Here is a 22,488-nt window from a genome sequence, read left to right as displayed (position 1 = left end):
TTCAATCTTCCAGTGGCTCCTGAGAACCTAGCTGGAGCAGAGGTCAGGACTGGTCCTCATGCCGAGAACACGGGAACTTGGGGGTGGGGGGAATGGTCTTAAAAGCTGATGTGCTAAATCCCAGACACCCAGGCACTCATAGAGATAGGTGATGAAGGACCGAAGATAAAACAGGGCAGCCAGACTCAGACTCCCTGTCTTCAGCCTGCCAGGCCAAGTCTTGAATTCATTGCAGGAAGGGTGCTAGAGGAAGGTTCAAGCAAGATTATCCTCTACTCTCTGAATCGGAGACTGAGACCCACGGAGTCAGGTTTAAATGAAATGAGCAGGGGAGATTTCCAAAGTTAGAAGGCTACCGTGATCTTCCCAATTTTCCGAAGCCTTGGGTTTCAGTAGGACAAGCATTTATGAGTGGTCAGCTGCAACAGCTCTACAGGTAGTGAGAGGTGAGAAAATACTTATTTTCTTGCCATTCTCCCTCCTTCCCTGAGTGGGACACTCCAGCCACAGTTGAAGTTTTATAAACACACCATACTGTTTAATGCCTCAGGGCCTTTGCATGTACTATTCCATATTTATGTTTTAAATTTGGGATTGTCTTTCCCCATGAGTGCATAAGTTCCAATGACAGCGGACCTCGCATGGTACCTAATGCATAGTAGGACTTCAGAGATGCACACTGAAAGCACGATGCTGTTCCTTATGCTTTTCCCCTTTGTCTGCCTGGGAAACTCCTGTTCATTCTTCAAAACTCAGCTTCTATATTGCCTCTGACAAATTTCCCTGCTCCCGCCTCACCCCCACCTCTCTGAACTCACTCTGTCTTATGGACCCTCTGAGTTTCTTCATCATTTCTCTAGGATTGCTGCTATCCTACCATTTATAATGGTGTCTTCACAAGCCTGTCTCCGCTAGGAGACGGTGAGTCAGCAGGCAACTCTTGCTGACTGAGGGCCCCAGTACCTAACATGGGGTCAGCCATCGAACCCTGTTCACAGTGAATATTTGGAACAAGAGAAAGTGGAGCTCCCTGCTTGGAGGGCATAGAGAATTGGGGTCAGAAGAGGATGGCCAGAAGAGAGAAGTTTGGCAGGAGAGGGGTTAGAGATGAGCCTTCCAGGGAAACAAAAGGACGTTCAAAGAAAGAAAAAGACATTTCAAGGTCTACTCGAGAGTCTTTGAGAAAAGTGCTGCTCATCACTGCTGGGCTGGCCAACCCCAGTCGCAGGAAAGGGGGTTGATAACATGATGGTACCGCAGAAGGAGCCCCCTGAGCTCTCCACCTGCAGCCAGCAGCTGTCCCCAGCAGGCCCCTCTTCAAAGCCTGGGTCAGAGGGTGAAACGAGAACATGCAAATTGCTATTCCAGCGGCAGTTTTGCCTGCAAGCAATTTCTGAGACCACACAATAGAAGTTTTCAAATAGATGGTTTCAAGTATCCACAGTGTAATGAGATCAAGGCTCCAAGACTGCCAGCATGTAGCACAACAGGAAAATATCATTTATGGCAGGCTCATGCATCCTATTTGCATAAAACTTATAAACCCAAGAGCACACACTCCCCGCGCAGCGAAAAATCAAAAGACCTCTCCTAGTTTTTGTTTTCTCTGGGTGGTGTCAGCTAATCAGGGGAGTAAGCCTTCAGGAGGAAGGATTGCTTGATCGCCGCGAGGCTGCTTGTAATGGATTCTGAAATATACGAATGCGTTCATTCAGACATTTCTTCCATCAATCTGTTATAGGAAATAAAACCTTTCCACTTAAACTGTTCTATAAGCCTTAAATCCCTGCATACCCGCCGTCCCACCCTCCACGCCCTGCCTGGGTACCTGTCCATCCCCCACCCCCGCACCCCAAGCCCACAGTGAACACGGTGCCTATGCTCCCCGTAACTCCGGCGTTCGCACACGGAGATGTAATTCCGCTCGGGGGGCCGCTGGTTTTCTGCCGCACGCGTTCTCCCGGCTGCTCTTGAAGCTCACAGAGGCACACGTGTGGCTTTTGTTTAGAGAAAAAACAGCTTTAACAAGGTCAGGTGGCATTTTTCGTAGATTAATAGAGAGTCGAATTATATGAAGTTTGGAGTCCTTTCTAACATTGGAGAGTTCTCAAGTTTCCTCCTACCCCCTCCTTTCACACTTCCCCAGCTCCCCACACAGCATAGGTGTCCTGTTTATATGTGAGGGCCTGCCTGTGCCTTGGGGATTGGAGGGGGGTTGGGGGGCACCAGCTTTTCTGCTAGAGCCTTTGGAGCCTAGGTTTCCATCAGGGCCAGCTGCTACTGCATTTGTAGAGCTGAATAACTATAAAATTAGTGGAGACCCTATTCTGGACACTTTGGCTAATGCCTTTCGGGAGTGTTTCTAGGGGTAATGTCTCTTCAAAATCCCCTGGTTGGACGGACTAACCGTAATGACTAGAGGGATCCAGCAGTACATAGGGGCAACTCATTCTGGCCCTTGGGGGGTGGTTAGGGCCACAGGAAATTGCATGGCTCTGGCTGGGGGCTGACCTTGGACCAGGCACGGTAGGAGGCCAGAGGGCCTGCAGAGGGCCAGGGATGGGGTGTGGAAGCTGGCCTTAGGGCAGCATGAGCACAGGATCCAAGCAGAGGGTCCTCCTATGCCACGGTTGCAAATGCCCCCTGCCTCCACCCCAGCAGCAGGGTTTGACAATCCCTCGGCTTGGAAGCATCCGAGCGGGGCTGGAGGTTCAAAGGCCTGCTGTGGGGCAGTGGCAGAATTGTGTGAGACCTTGCTCCTCTGTGCAAGAGAGAAGGGGTCTGCGTGGACAGCAGGGACCTGGCTGCGGCCAGTCGTTGATGTGAATGCACAGGGACTCAGCATCACAAGATCTGTCATTGTCTGCGGAACGAGTACATTTCAAGGATTAGCACCGAAATCCAGTGGAGACTCGTACATTCCAAACCAAACACCTTGTGGGGCCAGATTTGTGCCTCCAGCTGGATGTGAGCACAAGGTCAGGGTGATCAAAGACACTTCACCAGTGGTGGGACGTGAGGGCCTCAGATAATCCGTGGAAGGAAGACAGGTAGTAAAACTAAAAAAACCTCAACATGAAGGAGACTCAGAATGCTTGGAATAACGGAAAAGCTTGGCTTCTTCACAAAACCTGTATCGTCAGGGTCCAGAGACACACGTGGCCTCAGGATATACATACCTGTGGTTGAGTCTGGTACACCAGGAGCCACTCAAGAGAAACAAAACAAAACAAAAAATGAAAAACCTCTCCTCTTTAGGAATACATGAAGCTTCAAAGAAATTGCTTCCAGTTTGTACCAGAAGAGGGAAATGAGTTCAGAAAAAAGGTGAGAATAAATAAAAATACTAAGTTATAGAAAGAGCTGGCCCATAGGTTTCAGGCTTGCAAGACACTGAGCAAAGCTTTCTGGAGGCTGGAAACGCACAAACCTGTTTGGCCATGACTTGCTTCTAGACAGTTCGTGGTCCCCTTTCCCCTCTGGCTGTAGTTATAACTTCTGTCCTTTAAACACTGGGCCAAAGATGTGGTCCTCTTATGAATGGGGACGGGACATCACCCACGAGGGAAGGTTGGGAAAATCAGTATGTTTCGAGAACTTCGTCTGTGCCCAGGTCTGTGGGTCCTTCATGGATGACACCTGCTTTTGTTACTACTCACAGCATCTCTATAAACTAATGCTAATCATCTCTGTTGTACAAACGAGGAAACTGAGGCACAGACTGGGAACATGACTTATCCACTGTCAGAGAGTTACTAATAAATGGAAGTACTAAAATGTAAGCCAATTCAGTATACTAGTAATAGCAGCTGACACTTCCATCCTAAGCCGGGGAAGCTTTGTATGACCTCTGCGCTGTGACCTTCCATTATTCACTTCAGTCTGTCTTCAGAGGGGTGTAGAGATTAAATGAGATGATTCTTGTCAGCACTTAACACCCGACCTGCCCAATAAATGTGATTAATACTTTTGTTGGGGTTCCTGGGTGGCTCAGTCAGTTAAGCATCTGCCTTTGGCTCAGGTCATGATCCCAGGGCCCTGGGATCGAGTCCCGCTTTGGGCTCCCTGCTCGGCAGGGAGCCTGCTTCTCCCTCTCCCTCTGCCTGCTTCTCCCCCTGCTTGTGTGCTGCCCGCCCCGTGTCAAATAAATAAATAAAATCTTTAAAATATAATTATTGTTGTTAATAGAAGTAACTGGATCTGCATGCAGAGGCTTTTCAGTGACTATAAGTGGACAGATAAGAGGAAGGACAAGGACAGATGGCAGGAGCTTGGGAAATGACAGGGAGTGAGTGAAGGGAGGTTTGATGTAAAGTTTGTTTTTAAGTTTGTTTGCTAATTAATTTTGATTTCAATGGACTGTATTGCATCCCCCCAAAATCATATGCAGAAGCCCTATCCCCCAATGTGATAGTATTTGGAGGTAGGGGCTTGGGGGGAGATCAGGTCATGGGGGTACAGCTGTCACCATGGGAGTAGTTTCCTTCTAAAAAGAGGCATGAGAGAGATCCCTCTCTCTTTTCATCACTGGAGGACACAGCAAGAGCACAGCAGTCTACAAGCCAGGAGGAGGGATCTCAGCACACACTGAATGTGCCAGCCCCTTGATCTTGGACTTCCCAGCTTTCAGAACCACAAGAAACAAATGTCTGTTGTTTCTGCCACCCAGTCTGTGATGTTTTGTTGTAAGAGCCCGAGCTGACTAAGATAAGAACTGTAAGTAGAAGAGGAGAAGCTGACGGTCCAAAGGGAAAGGGGGAGCTGGTCAATGCGGAAGAGCCTCTGGGTCCTGGAGGAAGGCTATCAGGAAGCCAGGTGAGAAGTTCAACCCTGGAAAGGGGAATAGATGCTTTTCCCTCTGAAATGGGGGAAAGAAGGGAATGGGTAGTAGATAACAGCATATTTTTACGTGGAAGGAAGAAAATTAGGGGACTGAATTTTTTTTAAAAGATTTTATTTATTTATTTGACAGAGATCACGAGTAGGCAGAGAGGCAGGCAGAGAGAGAGAGAGGAGGAAGCAGGCTCCCTGCTGAGCAGAGAGCCCGATGTGGGACTCAGTCCCAGGACCCTGAGATCCTGACCTGAGCCAAAGGCAGCGGCTTAACCCACTGAGCCACCCAGGTGCCAATTAGGGGACTGAATTTTGACCTCATCCCAGTGCAAGTGGAGAAAAAGCTGCTGCTGATGGGGAGGAGAGAAGGAAAGGGAGCTGGGGAGGGAGGAGATTGGGAAAGTGTGGGCATGGCTTCCATGGAACCTCTAACCAGGACAACCACACACCCCAGATTCCCTGGCACAGCCCTAAATTCTGGATCCTCTCCCATAATCCCCTTCATAAGCACACTCATGTGGACACGAATACTGGTCAGATTTGCCCAATTTGAAGTTTAAAAATGTAGTCCTACCAACCAGGGCTGAATAAAAGAAGTGATGAGCAGCCTAAAGCCAAGCTAAGATTATATTGAGCAAATTCTATCCGTAGACCTGGACAACTCTCTCTAGCTCCACAGGACGGTACAGAGAACCCTTAGAAAGAGGGACACAATGGAAAACTAAAGGATTATAGGATTCTGTAGCAAAAATGGGAAGGCAGAGGTATGGATCCCGTCCTGATCCAAAGCAAAGAAGGCTTGACTTATTCCCCATATTTCTCAAAATGTATTTCCAATGGTCAATCTAAGAAGCACTGCACATTATGTTCTCCACAGAAGATTTATATTACAAATCAGCATATTAAAGGCTCTGAGAAGTCCTGCAACAAAGAAATAGCATCCAGTAATTTCTTGAAATGCATTTTAATTTAACTGCTCCCTGGGAAAACCCTAGAGATTGTTGAAAGAAGTATTTTAATAATCTACCAAGGATCAAGGTGGCATTGAGTCTATAAGGGACTGCTTAAGAAACAACAGATGGTCTCTGAATGACTTCTATGAAAAGGGGAGCCAATTGACTATAGGACTTTTGTTTTACTGAAGGTAATACTCAGGTTTGGGGCCAATGTTTTCAAGACAGTAAAGAAGCTGGATGTGGAGGAGGGAAGGACAGAGGACTTCCACGTATGTCAAGAAAAAGTGATCTTGGAAAAGAGGTATATCTCATGAGCATATTCAGATTAGCTTGCTATGGGTGGAAGGATAAAACTTCTCCATTTTCCCCAAGAAAGCCTCATCAAAGACTGGAAGGAATAAAATCACAAGTTGGCTGCATGTAATTGAAATGTCTTGTGGAAAATGGTGAAGGGGATGAATGCCACTAAGCACGGAGCTGACATGGTATTAGCTTAAAAAGATGGGGATGGGAGAAAACTATCTGTCCAGTTGAGTTATATCTGTTCAACTCACTGTTCTCCAAATTTATTTGTCCAAACCCTATTTTCTTTTCTTATAACACCTATTAACATCTCAGAACTCGTATTCCTCAGATCCAAATTTGGGAACACACTGGTCTTACTCATTCCCCTTTCACATAATCTGACTAAAGCAGGGAGCTTGAAAAAGTTCTAAATTTGACTTCTGTCAGAAAGAAACAAGGATGATGTTCATAATACCTAAGAAGTCCAGCATGCTTTCCAGTAAATGAGAGCAGATAACTGTTAACTCATTCAAGCTGAATGATAGTCCTACAAAATCCTGCTTGCTTCTCAGACTACATTTAATCCTGGCCTTGGAGTTGGGACTTATCTCTTAATAGAACTAGAAGGGCCCTTTGATATCTTATTCTTCAATTCCTTCTTGCACAGAAGAGGAAATTAAGAGCTAGTTGGTGACAGACTCGGGATGAAACCCCAACCCACCAATGGTGGGGCACACCAGCAGTTACTCTGTGAAATGCAGGGAATTAATCACTGCTGGATACCCAAGACCCAAGTCATCAAATACCGATCTCTTCCTTCTTGCCCACTTCTCACCTACCATCTGTTTTTGGTCTACAGTTATGTATAAATAATGCCCAAGTGTTGTGGTCTTATTCCTAAGTGCAGTATTTATACATAACTGTAGACCAAAAACAGATGGTAGGTGAGAAGCGGGCAAGAAGGAAGAGATCGGTATCCAGCAGTGATGGCCTATATTCGTTAGGACAGGTTCCTGTAATGAAAAGGCCCAAACAGATTATGGGTCAACATAACAGAAGCTTATGCCTTTCTCACATGACAGTCCAGAGAGGTCTCATTCTGAGAAGTAGGGTGTGGCTCCAAGAACTCTTCAATTATTCTAGACGGAGGGTAGTTCTGCCACCTTTAGCATCTACCCTCTAAGACTGCTCCGGGGGTTGGAGCAGGACACGCGGAAACTTACGAGCTAGATAGGAAAGAGCCCGCATCACTTTTGCTAGGCTCCCATTTGCTAGAACTCAGTTACATGGTCGCCAAAGAGGATGGGAAATGAAGTCCAGCTGTGAGATGAAAGAGAAGAAAGTCATTTTAGTGAACAGAATCACTGACCCTCATCTTCCCATGAACTTATGAAGCATGGGGATTTAAGCTATCAGCATTCCCATCTTTTAAGTGTGTGAATAACAGAGAAAGAAGACAACTGGTTTCATTAGGGTCTTTTTGTTTTGTTTTGTTGTTTTGTTTTTCACTTCCAAATGTTTCTGGATGGCTGGTTTATATTTAGGATCAAAACTGGTAAAAGCTGACAGTAAACGTAGAGTTCTTTTTCAAATTCTTATGCATTCCAATAGTCCCTCTTCCTTTCCCTCCACTTTTTTTTTTTTGAAGGAAAGGTAAGTGCTGGTACTAGAAAGCCTACTGGTTTAACACACAGCAGGTTTGGGCTCAAACTCTTCTATATCCTCGCTATGTGAACTTGGGCAGGTCATTTAGCTTCCTGAAGCCCCAGTGTCCCTTAATTGTAAATTAAAAACACACACAACAGCTCGACCAAGACATCTGGTCCCAGAAAGAAGAAATATCTTCTCCATCATTTCCCATAGGCATTCACACTAGGATCCCTCTTGGAGGATTCGTTTTGGGGAGGAATTGACATTATTCACATAGATTGTGACTAGATTGACCAAAGCTGTGTTCTAGTACTGGTGTTGGGGGGATGGGAAGAAAGGGAAGAAGGCTAACTCAGTCACACCATCCAAGTATGACTCTTGAATAGGGCAATTTCAGCAAGTCATCCGTCTGTCCTTGGAAGTTCATTAGAAGGACCAATTTTTCTGTAAATTTAATGCATACATTTTTTTTTGGCCATTTCCAAGAAATAATGATAGTCTGTCTGACTTTCTACTTCTTTTGTGTTTGAGGCATTTCTTAAATTAAGGTACAATACAGGGTATGGATTTGGGGAACAGGATTATGCACAGAAAAGTTAGTACAACTGGTGAAATACCATGAATTAGAGCTGTATTCTGTTGTTTTGGTTTTGGTTGTTGTTGTTTTTTTTTTAGATTTTATTTATTTCTTTGACAAAGAGAGAGAGGGAGACAGCAAGAGAGGGAACACAAGCAAGGAGAGTGTGAGAGGGGAAAGCAGGCTTTCTGCTGAGCAGGGAGTCCGTTGTGGGGTGTAGGGTGAGGGGCTCCATCCCAGGACCCAGGGACCATGACCTGAGCTGAAAGCAGATGCTAAACCAACTAAGCCATCCAGGCACCCCTAGAGCTATATTCTTATTTCCCAAGATATACTGAAGTTCAAGATAATTGGGGTTTTTTTTTATACTTGTAGGGTCAGTGATTTTTTTTTTCACTAAGGCTATAGCACTAATTTAATAGAAATACAAATAAATACCTTAAATATTATTTTCACAACCTCTGACATCCTAGTGGGTACTGAGAGGAAAGGATATGGTAAGGCTGCTATACGCCTATAGTTCTCTCCTCCCAGTGGATTCTAAGAATTGTGCAAATAGCGCAATTTGTCCTGGACTAAGTGAGCTGATCACCCAAACTGTCTCAGTTTAATAAATGAACAAACTGAAGCCAGAAGATGGATATTCCCAGCTTCTGGACAGATATTCTTTCTAGAGAGAAAATCCAGAGGGTCTGCTGCCCATGCACTTGACCGGCATTCCGAATTTGTGTTGATGGCCTCCAACTGGACATGCATAGTGCAGAAGCTGCCGGCAAGACCAACGGTCTTGTGCATTTTCCATCATCTAGAAGGCCTGGTTGCGGTTCCACCAGCAAAGGCCAGCTACTGGGCCTGTAACCTGTGCCTTCGCCTAGACCCCTTGCTCAGAAGGGCTCCAGGTTTGGTTTCATGCTCTTCGGTTCCCAGTCTTGAGACCCTGAATAATGTTAGCTTTGACTTTGTATTTTGTAAGTGATGTTTGGCAGGACCACGGAGCGGTGGGGAGGGAGGATGCCTGAGCTGATGAGTTACCCACCGTAGGAGTGTCTGCTGCTGTCTCTTGCCGCCCCGCTCCCCTGTAGCTTTCGGGGCAACCCACAAGCACAGAATCTGGCAGCCTCCAGTGTGTGGGAGCTCAACAAAACGCAAAACAAGTATGTAGTGAGTACACGACCTACACAACTGAATCTACAGTACAGCCCTAAGAGGCCACACTTTCCACTTGAGACCGAATTTCCTTAGAACACAGGAAGGACGTCAAGACATTTTAAAAAAACCGTGAAACCCCAAGGTACGTGTATCGCATCTTATTTTATTCGCATATTTTTCACTTACCTGGAATTGGCCAACCACTGGTGCTAACAATGAAGATGTGGAAGGAAAGGGAAAGACAGGGTAGCCGAAGTTCCTTTCCTTTTCTGTCCTTCCTTGCTCAGCGGCAAGCTGAAGGGGCAGAATCTTGGTGGGATATGTGCATACCAAAGAGTGAATTAAAACCAGTCGAGTTAGTTGTGTGCAGTGTTTCCATTATTCTGATAAGAACAACATACATATGCATATACAAGCTACAAAATACAAATCGGGGGATTCTACATGCAAATTAAGTGCTGTTCTGTTTGTATTTGAAACTGGCATTGCACAATGTAAAGATAAATGGTAAAACTCATGCTAATAATTTACATTTTTAATTTTTCCTCTCTGAGGAAGGCATTAATAGCAAACGAAAAACACTGTAAGCTGAAAGAGACGCCAGAAGAAAGGGAAAAAATCTGTATTTTAGTAATGCCAACAGCATGTTTTTCCTTCTTTTTGAACAAAGGGCCCTGCATTTTCATTTTGCTCTGGGTCCCACGTAGTAGGTAGAGGCCTTTTCCACCAGTTTGAGTCCTTGATGTGAGATGGGAAAGGCGACAGTGGTGCGGATGTCACCTTCCTCCAGGGATTTCACTGCCACTGTTTGAGGTCAGTCGAGGCTCCTGTTTTAGGCTGCTTTCATCACCAGGTGAGAATAACAGGAATCCTAAAGTTGAAATCAGGTGGGGTTTCCTACCTATTTCCAAGGCAGTTCAAGGCTGGGGGGGGGTAGTAGTATTTTTTAATGAATTTTAATTCTTAGTGAGGGAATTCTTTGTATAAATTAATATTTCAAATAGTATGATTTTTAAAATTATATACCTAACTTGTGTTCCATAACATTCACTTTCTCTTTTCTTTCTTGCTTTTATTTCTCCTAGCGGGAGGGAGGACAGAGGGGCAAAGGGGGAGAGAGACAGTTTTAAGCAGGCTCCACACCCAGCATGGAGCCCACCTGGGCCTCTGTCTCACAACCCTAAGATCACGACCTGAACCGAAATCAAGAGTCAGACACCTAACCAATGGAGCCATCCAGGAGCCCCAGTAGTCACCCTTTCGAAGCGTACAATTCAACAGTTTTTTGGTTTCACAAGGTTGTATGACCATCAGCCATCTAATTCTAGAATATTTTCATCACCCTGAAGAGAAACCTGTACCTATTGGCAGTCACTCCACATTTCTCCCCACCCCCACCGGCCCCAAGCGCTTGGCAACCACTAATCTTTCTGTCTCTGTGGATTTGCCCATTCTGGATATTTCATATAAATGGAATCACTCAATATACGGACCTCTGTGTCTGGCCTCTTATGTTTAGCATCATGTGTCGAGGTGTGTATTGGGTACAGCAGGATGCACTTTATTCCTTTTTATGGCTGAATCATATTTCATGGTATGGGTATGCCACATTTTGTTCATTTCTTCAGCTCTTGAAGTACAATTGGTCCTTGAATGACACAGGTTTCAACTGTACGGGTCCACTTATGTGCAGATTTATTTCAATAAATACGGTAGAGGACTGTATATAGGATTTTCTTGCTAACTCTTTTCTCAGGCTTGCTTTATTGTAAGAACACAGTGCAGAAGACACCTAATACACAAAGTTGTGTTCATCAGCTGTTTATGTTACCAGTAAGGCTTCTGGTCAACAACGGGGTCTAAGCAGTTAGCTTTAAGGAGTCACAAGCTGTATGCAGATTTGTACCGTGCAGGGGGTCGGGTGGCCTAATTCAAAGGTCAACTGTATAAAGTTTAAATGAAGAGTAGTCTCTTGCTCCATTCTTTCCTTCCCCATTCTCCTCCTCCCCCCACCAAAGAAGCCATTTTCTACTCTTCAGTTATTTCTCGTGGTACGTTCCTTCCTGTTTCCATATATCATCTTTATAGAGCTATTTATTTATAATTTTGAGATATTCATTATATTCCTACTTAGAAGATGAGCACATGCCACTTTGTTCACTCTACCTGTACCTATTCTTCCTTCTTCCTTTCTCTTACAACAATGGCATGGACAATATTTGGTCAAATCAATCCCTGCTGAGTCAAGGAATATATAAGCATCACTTTTACTTTTCTGAACCAGGAAAATTAGCTCTGATCTTCCCATATGAGAGTGCCCTGGGGCCCAGGCCTTGGACCACTTCTTTTCTCTGTTTATACTCACTCCTAAGCCCATCCCTATGGCTTTAAAAATTATCGAAACGTTTATGACTCCCAAACTTAGATCGCCAGCTTTGTCTTCACTTGAATTCCAGGCTCCTGTCGTCTACTGCTGACTTGACATTTCTGTGTGGATGTCCAGAAGGCACCATATACTTAACTTGTCCAAAACAGAACCCCTTCTTCCCCTCTGGAGCCACAACCTTCCCCCATTTCAGGAAATGGCACTTCTGTCCTTCCACTTGGTTAAGCCCGAAACCTTAGAATTATCCCTTGTCTCCTTTTTTTGCCCTTTTATGCCCTATATCCAATCCATAGGAAATCTGGTCAACCCTACCATCAAAATATATCCCAAATCCAGCCACTTCTCACCAGCTCTACTCCTACCATCCCCGGTACAGGATGCCACCTTATCTCAAGTAGACTATTACAGAAACCACCTGACTGGTCTTCCTGCTGCCATCGTTCTCCTACCCATTCATTGTCCAAACAGCAGCTGAAATTGTCCTTTTATCACCTTATTTCTCTCCTCAAATCTCTCCTGCGGTTTCCTGGCTCACTCAGATAAAAGGTACTATAAGATATGACCCTGCTATGTCTTTGGCATCATCTTCTTTCAGTCTTTCCCTACTTATTCTGTTTCATCACCATTAGCTTCCTTGCCATACTTGGAACCCTATAAGTTCATTCTAACCTCAGGGCCTTTGCACCTGCTCTTTCCTCACCAAGAATGCTCTGCTCTCAAATAGCAGCATGGCTTACTCTTTTACTTCTCTAATTTAGTCTTTCCTGCTCAAATGTCACCTTATTGGGAGGGCTATTCCTGATTAGCCTACATAAATCAACACCCTGTTATACCCCTTATTCCTCTATATTCTTTATCTTGCTTTATTATTTTTTTCACAGTATTATTGTCACCTGACATGTTATATATTTGTATATTGTCTGCTCTCTTCTCCCTGGAAGGCAGTTGTTTTTTTTGGTTTTTTTTTTAAGATTTTATTTTTTTATTTGACAGAGAGAGAGAAAGAGAAATCACAAGCAGGCAGGCAGAGAGAGGGGAAGCAGGCTCCTGTCAAACAGAGAGCCCGATGCGGGGCTCGATTCCAAGACCCTGAGATAATGATCCAAGCCGAAGGCAGAGGCTTAACCCACTGAGCCACCCAGGCACTCCAGCCAAGATTTTCTGTTACATATACTACTTTATCTCCCTTGTGCAGAATGTGCCTGGAATATAGTCAGCACCTAATAAATATTTGATGGCTGAAAGAATTCATTTAAAATTGTCAACAAATGCTTGTATTCAGTCTACAAGCTGAACGGGAAGCAGAATTTCCTATTCTGAATTAAAAATTCTATGGAGTGCAATTGCAGGGTCATAGGGAAGCTCTATTTTTAATTTCTTGAGGAATCTCCACACTGTTCTCCAAAGAGGCTGCACCAGCTTGCATTCCCACCAACAGTGTAAGAGGGTTCCCCTTTCTCCACATCCTCTCCAACACATGTTGTTTCCTGTTTTCTTAATTTTGGCCATTTTAACTGGTGTAAGGTGATATCTCAAACACAGTCTGAGGGGTTTGAAGTGGCAGGGGGTTGGGAGGTTGGGGTACCAGGTGGTGGGTATTATAGAGGGCACGGCTTGCATGGAGCACTGGGTGTGGTGAAAAAATAATGAATAATGTTTTTCTGAAAATAAATAAATTGGAAAAAAAAAATTCTATGGAGCTTCCCCTCATAAGGCGTTCCTGGTTGGTATGACTCTGTTTAGGTCTTGTTCTCTTTCACTGGACCGAAGCTCCTCAGGGGAATTCTCAGGGCCTGGCCCCAGGGGAGACTCCGAATAAAATGTCTCTGGGACTGTATCGTCTTAAAGATTTAAAGAACTAATGGGGATGGCTGCTCACATGTTGCCCATGCCTCAGATATATTTAGGAGTGAGCCTAGTACATTGAAGGCAGAGGATCCTACAACCTCATCCAACTGTTCATTCATCCAAGCAACTGAGCTCATGTATACTGAGCACCTTCCTTGTGAAAGCTTCTAGTTCCTAAATACTTTCTATTCTTGTCTCTAAATGACCTGCCCTCCCCCCATACTGATTTAAAATGTTATTTTTTGCTCTGACCTCAGTGGAGCTGGGGAACAGCTGGGCACCAGCATCTGTCTAATCACCCTTCATCCCTTGGCAACCATTAAGACATGCCAGGATGCTCTTTGCTGATGCCTCCCAGATTTAAAATGGGGACACTGGGTATTCCAAATAGAGGGCCTTGACATTTAGAATACCTGCCCCTCCTTTCTCAGTCTGAAAGAAATGCCTGGTGGTTGGCTTTCAGGGCCCACACAGGCCAGCCATTCTCCGCAGGGCTGGTGTTTTGGCAGGGCTGGTGTTTTGGTTTGGTGGACCGATTTCATGGACAAAGGGCACATTTTCATGAGCCATCACACCCGGAGGACCCCACATTGTGTGGTCATGTGATAAAAGAGGGGTAGGTGGTATTTTATGGATGGAGCTTGAATTCTAACTCAGCCAGCCTGGAGCGATCTAAAACGCGTTGGGAAGGAAATGAGGCCAAGTTGGAAACCCAGCCCCCACACCACACAGGAAGGCTGTTCTGGAGAGGGGTCTTTCGGACGTCTCTAGAACTCACTGGACTCAAAGTCACTGGGTTTGCCATCTGTCCTTCCATCCTCCTCGCTTGAGTTGGAATGAAAGAGTAGCCTTGGAGTGTTTCCTGAAACTCTGTTGTGTTATGTAAATAAACCTGCTTTATAACAAAGGCTCCTGGGGGCCTTTTACTGCAGGCCTTGTTTTTCAGGTCAGAGGTCAAGAAAGACGGGCTATTACCCATCAATATTGTTTTGCCACAATTATTCATTGTCTTTCCTGAGCATCATTTTCATCTCCCAGAAGTAGAGTGCTTTCAGTGGAAAGGTATGTTTTAATTCAAGAAACAAGAGGCAAAAAATCATTCTTTAAACAAACAAACAAAAAAAACACGGAGCCTCTTTCATCCCAAAGGGAGGAGTCCTTGAAGCTGCAAGCTCTCCTATTATATTTAAAACCATATAGTTCTCACAAACAGGTATGCACACACACCTCACACATACAATTTGATTTACAAGGGGATTTTTTGCTTTTATTTTTAATATATATATATTTGTTTGCTTGTTTGATTGATGGATTGATTTTTGCCACCTGGCTCCTTGCTATTGTGTAAAAGGAAACTCTAGCCACCCATTTGCACATGGGACATTAGTAGGGGAAATGGGCTCATCTGTCCGGAATAGTGAACAGGGATTTCAGGATATAAAACTGATTTGACCTGATTCCTATCGGGTGCATTTGCCTGTGAAGTGATCCGTTCAGCTGTAATGAGGTGTGGCTATTGCCCCGGGACAGGTTGTTGGGGGCCGCCCGGAGTCTTCCGCAGGGACAGGTGGGGGGGCGGGGGTGGAGGCGGGGACGGTTTCTGGTCGGGCTCCTGAGTTAGACCTGGGCTGCTTTTGTTTTCCTGAGGGAGGTTGGCTCCAGGCTCCGGAAACTTACTCCTGGCTCCTGCCAGGTGACTCTGTCCTTGGGACAATGTGGGCCGTGAACACGGGGACAGCTCCGTGAGGACACACCGTTGGGAATACTGCATTTCTTCAGATATGGTGCAGGCTTTTGCCAAAATCATTCTTTCCCCTTCACCTCAACCACAGAAATCACTTCACTCTTTCCGGCTGTCGTTCAGGTATTTTCAGAATCCTGAGTTCATTAGCGTTACTTCCCAGCTTTTGCCCTGGTCTCCTTCTTACCCATCAGCCCCAGATCAGAGTGTGCTGCCGGCCTGGTGCCCTCAGTTGCCTCCTGAGCCGCACTTGCCAGGGTGTGAACAGGAATCTCCTGGACTGAGTCCCTTAAAGCCCGTGTGCAGTCAGGTCACCCACTGACGCCCAGCTACACGCGTACTGTGTCTGCTTCTGATGGGGATAAATGATCAAGGAGAGATAGAGAAGCTCATTTCAGGGAGATGGCTGCAAGTTCCTTTTGTAATTCTACCGACAACTCCTTCTGTGACCTCAGGTTTCTAAGACTTATCACAAATAGAGACAAACTCAGATAATTTCCCAGGGCTATTTTGAGTAATGCACATTAACTGGTTAAGTAAATTATGCAGTGATTAGCAATCATTTTGTAAATGCAAAGCTTTATATAGACTGAGTAATTCTTTTGCGGACTTTCCAAATGACCGGACTAAAATCAATGGAGAGAAGTCCTTTTGTTCCATAATAATCTTTAAAATGTATGATATATATAATGAATACCTACCTTATTATAGGATAAGAGCCGACACATATTAAGTCTTTATGTACAGGGTACTGAGCTTAGATTGTCTCATTTAGTTTCCCCACCAGCTCTTTTTGCTCAATACTTTTCATTTCTCCCATTTTAGAGATGAGGGCACTGAGGTACAAAGAATTAAATAATTTCCTGAGCCTCTTAAGCACAAAAAGCCAGAACCAAGATATGGACCCTGACAACTCATTCTCATGGTTCCTCTTGCCTACTCTCCTGTAATGCCCACCAACATCTGGAAGTCTCTCCAACCACTGCAGGAAAGTTCAGTAATTTTGTTTCGTTAAAATCTTCAGTGCATTGGATGAAATAATAATGAATAATGAACACTTGTTGAATAATTACTTTGGACAATTACACATACTCAACCATTTAATTCTCAACCAACCTTATGAAGCTGGTACTTCTATTATTCCCAGTTTCTGGATGAAACACAGATGTTGAGAAGCTTGTCCATGGTCACACAGTGAGCAAGTAGCAGACACTGGCTTTGGACCCCCGGGCAGTCTGAATCCAGAGTTCAAACTCTTTATCAGTGAGTAGCCCCATGACTGAAAGTACAGTGCTTGTAGAATCCTGTTACTGACCCAAGGAGGAGACTTGACCTGTAAACTCACTGTGTGATCTTGGGCCTCAGTATCTTCATCTGTAAAATGGATGAAGACCCTGCCAGCTCTGTAATTCTTTAAGTTCTTCAGTCTGTAAGACTTTGACATGTCTGCATTTCTCAATAGGAGTCGGGAGTATAAACTTCATGGTTTTAGGAACAAGTGGATAGCGGACATTGAGGTTTTAGGAATTGGAAAAGAGACAGGTCTCTACCAGATCAGGGGAACACTTGAAGCCACAGGTGCTGGTGAGCCTCACAGGAGATACAAGCCCTTGGCAAAGGAGTGGTGTTGGGGCTCTGGGGAGGGAGGGAGCTGGCGTGGGTTGTAGATGTGTGGAGTGCCCCGGAGGAGTCATCTGTAGAGGGAGATGGGAATAAGGTTTTTAAAATAGTTAGAAATTCGCATTGTGTTTTTTTGTGAATTAGGAGATGATATTGGAGAAGGAAGAAAAATTACAATTTGATCATTTCTAAAAGACAAGTCTGATAGAAAGGGCAGCATGAAAAGAAAGGGCCCCGTGCCCGTGCTTGTAATGAAATAGAATGAAACGGGTTTGCATCCAGCTCTGCCACTTTTTAGCAGATCCTGAGTAAGTGCCTTAATTATCTCCTTGATAAAACAGGTATCATACCAATCCTGAGCAGGGACTCAATAAATGCTTCTTTCCCTTCTAGCAGACCACGAATGCTTCTCTTCTCTGCTTCACCCCAAACCTCAGAAAGTCAATACTCAATTAACTGTTAGCCTTGATGAAAAGCCCTGATCTTAAAGAGGGATGAAGACATCGTATCTGCCCTGTTTTTTCCTTTCAAGTTGCTTTAGGCTCCTCAAAGAGCTCAATCCTGATCACAGATGAAGGGATGGGAATGCCTGAAAGGCAGCAAATCAAGCTCCCCCAGGTCAGAGGAAACCAACTGGCCCCCAAGGGTAGATATAGCAGGGGTCCACTAGAAACGTCATGATCGGAGTATCCACTCCTCAGTCCTACATTCTCCCCTCCACCCTGGGTAGGGGCTGGTGTATGAACGCTGGAGAGAGGGCTAGACTATGGTGTCCACGACAGCTCCCTGCACAGTGTGAGGGCATGCCTGGTGCTCATTCCCTCCCCCTTCTCTGCTCATGATAACAGGCATTCATGAGATCCAGAGAGGGGGCTGGGAGAGGGTACGGGGATGCTTGGTGGTCATCACGAGCTAAATTCCTGGGAAAACAGACTTTGAGATTTGTGTGCTGGGAGTGCATTGGACATGGTCTTAGGATCAACAACTGTTGGGTTGTGATGGATGAAGGAAGGGAAGCTGAATAGGAAGAAGGAGACTGCCATTGAAGATGCAGCAAAGACATCAATCTACCCAGTGGGGAACTCAGGGTTGACTCAAGTGTAGGACAAGGGGCCAGAGCTTCCCTATCTCTACATGTAGTCTTTGTATGCGGGTTGCCTAGGGAGGGGTTACCTGGGGAGGGGTACCGCCTTGACCACAGGTGACTCTCCCACCAAGGGAAACCTTGGAGAGGTATCAGTAGCAGCCATTGGGTCCCGCAGCTGGGAGGGTGGACGCGTGTCCTGCAGCGAGGATCCGGGGAGTGCATTAGGTACCCAGTGGAGCCCTCTCGTCTTAGAGCAAAGACCAAAGAGAACACGGATGATGAGTCCTTGCAGGGCATGGGGTATGAGGCTGAGAGCTTGCCCTCCCAAACGGGTCAGCCTGACTCCCCATCTCAGCTCTGCTCCTTCCTGTGTGTGGTTTGGACCTTTACTCAAGCTCTCTGTGTCTTGGCTTCCTCATCTCTCATGATTACTGGGGGTAATAGCATTGCCCTCTGAGATTTGTTGCAAAGGTGAGACGCATCGTCATTGTAGAATTATTAGCGAGTCTGGCGGATCCCCTAGATGTTAGATGTTGTGGTAAATGCTATGCCCACATTCCTCTCCCTACTTTATCCCTTTGACTCAAACCCAAATATGTAAGGTGTAAGCTGGAAAGGAGAGGGAAAATCCTACTAGAATACTTATCACCAGTTACTAGACCTACCAGGAACTCCAGCAGGGGGCGGGGATTGGGGACTGGAGGGGAGGAGGGGCGTTAAGGGCAGACACCTGCAGCCTCCATGCTTAAGGGAGCCTGTGCACTGACCAGCTGGTTGGCTCCAAAGAGCCATTGTGAGAACTAAAGGAGGTGGTGGGAGTAAAGCTCTCAGGATGCTGCCTGACACCGTAGGGACCCTTGTTTGCTGTTCTCATCTTTAAACAATGGCCTGTCCACAGAGGCAGCACTGAGGGAAGAAGCCTTGCATTCAGACCTTGTGGGTTTCCCAGGATGTTTAAAACCATGGGAAGGGGGGTGGGGTGGGGGTGGAGGGGGCGGGGAGGGGGACAGTCAGACTGAATTCCTGTCAAACTCTGTTTCCTCTGTTATTAGGTTAGCCCCCATACAGCCCCAGATGCACTGGTTTAAGTGTTGGATCTTTTACAGTTGTAACGGGATGGTCCTAGAGGCTGGTGACCTTGACTTTAGTCTAAGGTGGGATTGGCTGGAGAAGAGAGGTTAGGACAAACAGCTCCAGAGATCAGCTAAAGGAAGTGGTATTCTTTGAGAATCCTGGGTCCCCAGCAAGGTAACAGAAGGTACGGTGAGGTAGGCTGTGCTCTTTATGCATTTATAACCTTTTCTTAATTCTTGGTTCACCTGGGAAGTTGATCCTTGAGGAACTTCCAACACCCCAATCCTAATAAATCGACCATGTCCTCTTGTATTAGATATTCCCCATTTTCTTTCTCCCCAGTTGAAAGCTATGCTGGGAATGGTTGCAGAAAGCTAAATGGGAATGGTCAGGATGAATTTGGGCGAGGGGGCTTGGAGGCAGAGAGAGGGGATTTCAGAGAACATTGCCCTTGCGGAGAGGCTGAGAGCTCCTGCCGTCCTACCCACGCTCCTCTCTTTGCCCCTTCCCTGCTTTGAGCTGAAAAAAAAAAAAAAAATCAGACATTTATTTTGATTTACCTTTTCAAAAGGGCTTGATTTTCAAGCCCACCTTGTCCTTAACACTGCCTCCCTTGGGCACATGCTGGCCTCACTGGGTTCTTAACCACATGGAATAAGAAAATAAGACATGGGAATCCCAAGTCACAACGCGGATCAGTTTGATGGACTCATTTAAACTTTCTCCAGGACTAACTCCCCATTCATTTTATTTGGTTAAGAGTCACAGTGAAGCTTCTTTGGCAATTATGGTGTCAGATTTTTTTTTTTTTTTAACAAGTAAGCAATAAAATAACACATAAAATATTTGGATAAGCAGAGCGATCATGCTGTTCATATCTTTCAGAATCCAAAGAACTCCTAATGACCCAGGTTTTTGGCATTAAGGGAGATATTTAGACAGGATCATGCCCTTGATTTTTATCTTTGTGGACTTAAAGTCCATGAATGTCAGTTCACAGAGATGTCATTACAAGGGCAGAATGGACTGGCCATTTCCTGCACTGACTTTTCATATCAGAAAGTGTAGTTGACTTTAACCTTGTGTCTTTATTTCTCAAAAAAAATTATAAGACTAGGCAAACAGAGAGAGTCATGGGACTTAAGGGGAAAGCCCCAAAACAAAATGTATCTGAAATCTATGTCTTTTCTGTCTCCAAAGCCACAATCTTAGGGTACTCGACCATTATCTCTAACTATGATGACTATTTACAATGGCCTCCTAATCGATCTCCCTGTGTCAATACTTGCCTGACCCCTGGGTGGTTTTTGCACACACAATGGTCATGGTGATTTTCAAAAAGTGTAAATTATAGCATGTCACTGCCCTAACTGAAACTGTTTCATAATTTAGAGTAAATCCCAGGCTCTTACTGAGGATACAAGGCTCTGCTTGTCCCTCCAGGCTCAGCCCACTGTCCTCTAGGCTCACCAGACTTCAGTTCTCTAAGTGACCCTTTTCAAGCCTCAGGACCTTTGCACGTGCTCTTTCCTCTATTAAGTAACATTCCCCAATCCTCTTCTTCCAAGTGACCTTCTCTTCTCATTCTTCAGATCTCACCTTAAATGCCACTTCCTCAGGCAGAGCTTCCCTAACTATCTTCTCTAAACTAGGTTTCTCATTCTGACCATCAATCTCTATTGTATCATAGCATTTATCATGATTTGTCACTGTTTTTACTTATTATTATTTATTTTTCTTTTTTTTCCTGATTGATTTTCTGCTTCTGGCCCTTGAACATAGATGGCTAAAGGCACATTATTCTTGTTCACCACTGCACACCTTTGCTGAGCAAGGCACTTGGCACGAAGTAGGGACTACACAGATACCTGTTGAACAAAGAAACACTTTATTCTGAATAGGGGGCTTTAACCATGGCTGCGTTTTCCATGAAGTAGTTTGCCTTTAGAGTTTTAATTTTATTAAATTCTGGATGGCTTGCAGGAGTGTCTGGTAAACTCACCTAGTTCTAAATTGCGTTGTGACTGCCTCTGTTCTCCGATTTCTCCCATTTCATTGTCTCGTCCTTTATGAATTCCACAAAAATGGATGTATGCTAGAATGTAAGCTTCATTTTTGTCTGTTCTGTTCCTGCTGTACGTCTAACAGTAGTTGACGCCTAGTAGCATTATATATGTATTGTGGTAACATAAGAACCATCCAGGGTGAGATTTCTAAACCGATTTAGCACTGAGACTATAAATCCACAGAGCAATGGTTCTTAGAGGATTTGCAGACTGGCTAGAGGCGTCTTAACAGAAGTGTACTGTTTGGCTTGGAGAGTGCTTGAAATTGTTTTAAATCAGTCACCTAGATTTTAAAATTGGGATTTCAAATATGTCAACTTTTCTCGAAACTCCAGGAGATTGAGTCACACAGGCTCCTCTTTGCCCACACAGCACCATGGGCCGAGGCTGGGTAGAAGTTGCCCCTTTTGGAAGCTCACATCCTCTCCATTCCCTTTACCTAACAGTTTGTGTTGATGTGAGAATTCTGCCCCCATTCCCATTATCTGAAAATCGTAGTGGGGGATTTTTAAAGTAGGTAAATAGAGAGTTTCAGCAGAAAACCCACCAGAAATGAAGAACCAACTTGGGGAATATTTGTGCAAGATTGAGATGGAGTTAGGCCTGATTAGTCCTTCGGAGATTTGTTTAAAGCTCTCCGCAAGTGGCTGGAATCGAAATTATTTACTCTCGAGATCCTCTGTGTTGTGAAATTCTGGGCATGGAGGAAGAAGCTAAACTGATTTCTTTATCTTAGGACCAAGCTAAATCAGCTCATAAAAATTATTCAAGGACACCATGCCCCCAATATCCAGAGAAAGGAAGAAACAAATATAGGCATTATTTAAATGTGTTACTGGGCCACATGTATTGAAAATTGGCCAAAAAAACTAGTGGCTGGACAAGACAAGTCAAAGTACATATTTTATCAATTGATGATGAGTTAGCAGCCCCAGAGCTTTGGCATTATATCCCCGCTGATGAAATCTGAGCTTTCATCGGGGCATTTGAAAACACGTTAAGCCCCGTTACATATAAGCAACTGTTTGAACTTGACATAAAGAGGTTCGAGTTACATCTCATCAGGAAAACACTTTGGCCGTGTCTGCCATCAGGGTCGAAACAACAGATGATTTATGAGACCTAGAAAGGAGTTATTGGCCTAATTGAATCTGGGCTGATTTCAAAATGATAATTATGTTTATTATAAGCATTTTCCCTCAGATTTTATTTTTTG

Source organism: Neovison vison, chromosome 11 (assembly GCF_020171115.1).
Source record: "Neovison vison isolate M4711 chromosome 11, ASM_NN_V1, whole genome shotgun sequence".
NCBI lineage: Eukaryota > Metazoa > Chordata > Mammalia > Carnivora > Mustelidae > Neogale > Neogale vison.
Note: the sequence above shows the minus strand (reverse complement) of the source record.